Source organism: Hibiscus syriacus, unplaced genomic scaffold (genome assembly GCF_006381635.1).
Source record: "Hibiscus syriacus cultivar Baekdansim isolate YM2019G1 unplaced genomic scaffold, ASM638163v2 tig00110044_pilon, whole genome shotgun sequence".
NCBI classification, from domain to species: Eukaryota; Viridiplantae; Streptophyta; class Magnoliopsida; order Malvales; family Malvaceae; genus Hibiscus; species Hibiscus syriacus.
In genome coordinates, this window is record NW_024062574.1 from 2218108 (window position 1) to 2224627 (window position 6520).

General features: G+C 40.2%; 1 pseudogene; it reads left to right on the forward strand.

Annotated features, from left to right (window-relative positions):
• Positions 1-633: 633 nt before the first annotated feature.
• LOC120213881 lies at positions 634-6520 on the forward strand (annotated as a pseudogene).

The window sequence follows — 6520 nt, forward strand, 5'->3', positions numbered from 1 at the left end:
TAGTATCCTATAGTTGTGAGACCAGTCATATATTTCAAACTCGTCATTTTTTGTTAAAAAATAATGATAGTATGAGTTAAATGTTAATCTGTTGATTGAGATATGATAATCATTTGAGATTTTGAGATCAAATTTTATCATATCACAGTCAATATGTTAATGTCCATCATAAACTGTCAGTCAATCTTTTAATAGAAAAAAATTAATTTAGAACATATAAATATCCTATAGTTGGAAGACTCAGAAAACAACATCCTAAGTTGAGTGACCATTCATGTAATTTACCCTAATTTTATAAACTACCTTAAATATCGTACGGACTTTAAACTCGGTTAATAACTCGACTCATGAACAAGTACAGCTGTGCCTAAGCTTAATGATCGTCACCTAGCTAATCCATTCCCACAACTAAGAAGAACCCTGATTTATTGAACTCTTTAAGAATCCAACTAAATTCCAATAAGCAATAATTAATGTATGATCACTTCAAATTATTTTTCTGTTTGGCAAACAAGAAAGCGTGGCTACCAGAAGTGAAAAAACATGTAAAAAAGAAGATAATCTGCCCAGAAAACAAACAAATGTATGTTTTGTTTTCTTGTTTGTTTTTCTCCAACTTTCCCTTCTTGCAAGGAACCAGCGATCAATCCTTTGTCTGTAGCAACAATGGCGGGACCATCGCGTGAATGTGTTGGAAATTTTGGCTGAAGTCGTCACGGGATATGCTACAGCTCTCTTCTATATCACATTTTCCTTCATTATCTATCGTCTTACACTGAGAAAATGTCCGAGAATTCCATGGCTCCTCCTCCTTCGCCTTCGTTCTTGGTTCTGGATAGGCCGCCGGACGTCGAGTCGATGAGGGTGGTCGTGAATTCGATCAACCAATATGTTTCTGGGTTGGTAATCGATGACCGGGAGTGGGATTCTGTATGGTTGAAATGCAGTTTGAGGTTGAATTTCCAGAAGCAGGAGTTTTTCGAGTTCTCTGAGCAGGCAGCACTTTCGAATCTCCATTGGGGTATCGAAGGCATCAAGGCGGCGTTGCAGGCCGATTCGGGGGAATATAGGGCGGATCAGTTGAAGGAATCAGAGAAAATGCTTCAGTTTCCGGCGTTGCTTGAGGAACAAGGAACCACTGCAGGGGTCCCTAATGACTACTTGGTTTGTTGCTTTTACTTTTACCTGTCAGTGATTAAGAATCTGCAGAATGATCAATTGCAGGCTGCTTTGCATTATCTACAAGCGTTTCTGCTCTCGCCGATGCTCGTTCGAACCGAATTCACCTCGGAATAACTCTGTGAAACCCTTTTCCTTCCGTGCACCCACTCGGATAGACGAGAAATATGCAGAATCCGGAGACTGAAATTGGTTTCTAGCAACGGTTCTACTTGGGGAAACCTTACCGAATCGACCAGGCAGATGGCGAGGACATACAAGCATTGGTTAATGTATTATGGGGTTATGCTATATGGAAAGACAACTCAACTACAAAATGAATGCAATGAGACTCTGTCACCCGCTTACCAATCGATGAATTTAGGGTAAGTTCTCTTCCGATAACCTTTATAACCCGTAATCATGTCCGAATATGTCTTGGACATAGATATAGTCGTATCGGATTCGAAAATGCAGTATAGGATTACACATCTAATTGATATTCTGTTAATGTATGAGCAGTCATGAGATTGCAGGCAGCAAAGAATCCTCAATGCCACCCGAGCACTGATATAGAACGCAGACTAATTTTAAGGTATGCCACTGTCCCTTTGTTCTCATACATCGGTGTAACCTTAGGATCCGAGTTTGAATTGATATCGGAATTGGACTTACTGAGTTTTGTTTTTTGCTTTATACGGCAAAAACCGATACAGTTCGACAAGGACCATCCACTTGATAATGAAGATAGAGTTTTTACTGAAGCTATAAAGGACCGGGGTCACATCAAAGGTTACAACAGAGAATGCAGCTAAACCGAAACGAAAGTATTAAGCTCCTGCAGGATGTCCTGGATGAATCTGATACGCAGGATTTCGAGGATGAATATTATTCAGAGGTGATATTTCAAACACATAATTGCTGCAGGCTATATGCATACTTTCTCTAGTCGTTTCTGATGTTTTTCCGGTCCGCTTTCCTTTCTGCCGGAATTGAATTGCAGAATCATATGATTTGAACTAACGTCTTTTTGAACCAGGAGAGCATGGAGGATGGCACTGGCGTGTTTAACACGGATAGAATAGATTCGGATGACTGGAAACAAGCTAGCTATGATCAGTTCGGTAGACATACATAGCTATATCACATTTATTTTCAATGCCAAGCCTGACTAGATGAACCTTTTTCTTATATCTTCCATTCAACTCTGCTTACCTATACAGGATGCTCGATCGTTGTAATGGCGCGTCGGACCAAGAGTACGAAGCAATACCGTTTCCTCGAGTTTCCGACAATCCAACTGACAAATATGTCATCAATGAAGCAAACATCAGTAAATATTTTCCGGAGAGATTGTTTAGAACTATCAGTGATTTAAATTTATCCATGCTAGAATTTGGGGATACAAAAATAAACACACTTCAGGTCGAAGAAGCTCGGAGTCGATTCGAGTTAGAGAAAGTCCAACTCTTCGAGCATATAGCACCGACATATCGAAGAATCAAAAGCTTGATTCATATGAAGCAAGAGTGGGCTGCTGCAAGGGAGAAGGTGGACTCATGTCGACGGGGAAAAGATTCAAAGAGCGAGTTAATGGAAATAATTGAGAATGCGGTTTCGAAGCTATGTTTCTCGGATGGATTAGAGAAATCCGGGAAAGATTATGCAGTCGAAATAACATCCATTTACAGAATGTTGATCAATAAACAAGGTGTGAAGTATACTATGTTAAAGCATGTGATTCTAGAGCAACTGCTGATAGCCATCTCGACTTCAAATGAGGAAATGGTGATAAGAGCATCGCTTACCGTCCTAACGACCATCGTTTCAGCGAAGATATCGGTCATAGACGATATCAAAAAGAAGGGTTTGCGTTTAAGTGATCTAGCACGGGCATTAAAATGCAATGTGCACGAGGCAGCTACTCTTATATACTTAATAAAGCCATCTGCTGCAGAAATAAAGACTTTGGAGCTCTTACCGACTCTCATGGATGTCATTTGCACCTTGAACAGTTCGAGGTGTAGGCTGTCGAAGTCACTTACGGTTACGCCTCCTGCAGCATCATTGATGATTATCGAAGTACTGGTAACTGCATTCGACAATGCTACAAATAACATGCACTTAGCAGCAATCAGTTCGCCTCGTGTCCTATCCAGATTCCTCGATGTTGCAAGGAATCATAGCTTGGAAGAACATATTTCTTTGGCCACAATTCTTGTTAAGTGCATGCAGTTTGATGGACATTGCAGGAAATATATATCCTAAGCTATTGCAGTGGCTCCGTTTATCCATTTGTTACGAAGTAACGAGAACCGGGCCGTGTTCATCGCACTTGAATTCTTTCACGAAGTCCTTCGGATTCCTCGGTACGAGCAATTACTTTGATGGTTTAATATGTAATCCGAAAAATCGAGTAAACTGAATATAAGACATGAATACATATTGTTCAGGTCATCAGCCATTAGCCTATTGCAGCAGATACAGAAAGGAGGCATCAATATCATGGATGTATTAATGGCTTGTGTTCGATGCTTCAGAACCGACTACCGGATTTTGGCTGCAAATTTATTGATACAATTAGACGCACTGGTAAAGTCATTGACATAGCTGATATTTTCAATATGTTTGTTTACACATACAAAGTTCGATAACATACATTTTCGGGCAATTAAACGTAGATGATGTACCGATAAGTGACTTCACTGCAGGAAAACTCGACTGGTAAGAGTGTGTTCCGAGAGGAAGCGATGCAGGTCCTCTTTCAGTCGATAGCATCGGAAGAAAGCACATTGCAGCTATTGTCCGCGTTCATTCTGTCAAATATTGGTGGAACTTACTCTTGGACAGGGGAATCAAATACAGTAGCATGGCTGGTGAAAAAGGCCGGTTTAACGTCTTTGAATCACAGAAACATGATACGAAACTGCGATTGGTTGGATCCGAGCCTGCTGGTAAGATGCATAAAAGGACAATGCAGTTCATCTTATAGCTGTTAGATTTAGATGTCAAATGATGTTCAAATTTGAAGATGGAATTTAAACTTGCAGGATTCACAAACCGATTCATGGTGCAGCAAGATGGCAAGAAGCATCACTGAGTCCGGTAAACCAGCATTTGTCGCTTTACTAAAGGGACTGAAGAGCCAGATAAAGAGGGTTGCTCGAGAGTCCCTCATGATCATCACGTGGCTCTGTTGCGAAATATCAAAATGTTCGAACAACCTTAGATATTCAGCGTGTGAGATCTTACTTGGTGAAGTTGAGAACTTTTTGCATGCAGGAATGGACCTTGAAGAAAGACTTCTAGCATGCCTATGCATCTATAACTATGCTTCTGGAAAAGGTAACGTCCTTACAATCAATACGTATACTCTTCCGACGATCACACGATCCCGATCAAAATACAAAAACCCGGACGAACATTTCGATCCAAGTTATCTAAATAACAGCAATGACACCACTGCAGCATCTAAATCAACAATCACAGCAATAGCATGTTCCTAATACCCCAAAGCTCTGTCATCGAGCCGATATTCACCACGAAACGTTATACCAATATGCAGGTATGAAGAAACTGATTCATTTCTCGGAGGGAGTACGGGAGTCGCTTTGGAGATTTTCGAATGTGATCTGGATGGCAGATGAACTACATAGAGTTGCAGACTTCTACATGCCTAATAAATCGGTTAGTGTTCTTGAGCAAATCATAAGACCTAATATGCAGTGAAATGAGACTATTAACAGAAGTAATACTGTAGTGGTCGATATTCAGACGTCTCCTCCTCACCATATCGATATGTACCAGATGTATCAAGTAACATGACATCTAACTCTTTAACTTGTTTCAATGACAAGAACAGCGCATCTCTTGTGTTCATACGCAAATCGTCGAGGCAAGTCACAAATACAGTGGAGCTGTAAATGCCCTGATCTACTACAAGGGAATGCTTTTCAGTAGATACTCTAATGGCTCAATTAAGGTATGACCACCAGCTTCAACTCATATCCCGAAACGTCTTTCCATGTCGTATGAGTGGCATTTTCGGAGGCAACGGCCTAATCCCACCGACTAGGAAGACACAACGAAAACTATTGATTTGGCAAAACTCGGTTGATTTAACAAGTATGGGACATCAGAAGGCAATCGGCTGTGCTTGTATGGGACGTGAAGGAGCACAAGGACGCAGTGACATGCTTTTCACTCTTTGAACCAGGAGAGACACTTCTAAGCGGATCAACCGATAAGACCATTCGAGTACGTTAAAGTCTCGTCGTTCTTGTTTCCTATGTATCGGACTCAGGTACGAGTGTCGAATCGGAATCAGGTGTGGCAAATGGTCCGAAACAAACTGGAGTGCATCGAAGTTATAGCAACAAAAGATTCAGTTCAAAGCTAGATACATATGGCCAAATGATATTTATGATCACTCAAGGCCACCATCTTAAGGTAACAATGACACATTCAATAAGATAATCAAACTTATATATATATATATATATATATATATATATATATATATATATATATATAATATATGAACTATTTTAAGATCTTTCAGGTTTTGATTCATCAAGAACAGTCAACAGTATCTGCAAAACCAAATCTGTAAAGTGCATGAAGATGGTTCAAGGAAGAATCTACGCAGGCTGCGCCGATTCGAACATTCAGGTTCGATAAAAAAACAATCCTCTCGAATTCAACTCGAAATTTCATCGAAGACCCTCGTTACATACACTATGACTGACTCTTTCCAGGAGATTTCTCTAACAAGTAACCATCAGAGAGAGATCAAAGCACCTGTAAAGAAATGGAGATGCAAAGCAAGCCCATCAATTCAATCGCCATGTACAGAGACTGGCTTTACTGTGCAAGTTCATCAGTTGAAGGTTCCAGCTCAGGTAAAATCAAAACGCTTTCACGTGTTAAAAACATGTTACAGTGAAATTAAAAAGTAAAAAAGTAAATGGCTATGGTTTTCAGGAATGGAGAAGAAATTCAGAGCCACAAATGGCATTGAAACCAGAGAAGAGAACAAATATATTAGCAATGGAAGTAGTGGAGGACTTCATATACTTAAACTGCAGCTCATCAGCTAACAGTCTTCAGGTAACAAATATTCGATTTTTTCCCCCTCAAATCGAATATATCCGACACTTAAACTCGAGTCCGGGTATCGTTTTCGAGCAGATATGGTTGAGAGGAACACAACAGAAAGTGTGGAGAATATCAGCAGGCAGCAGAATAACAAGCCTCATCACTGCAAACGATTTCGTTCTGTGTGGCACGGAGTCTGGGTTCATCAAGGCATGGATCCCTCTGTGAACCGAGATATGAAAAAGCTTGTTATAATAATATACAT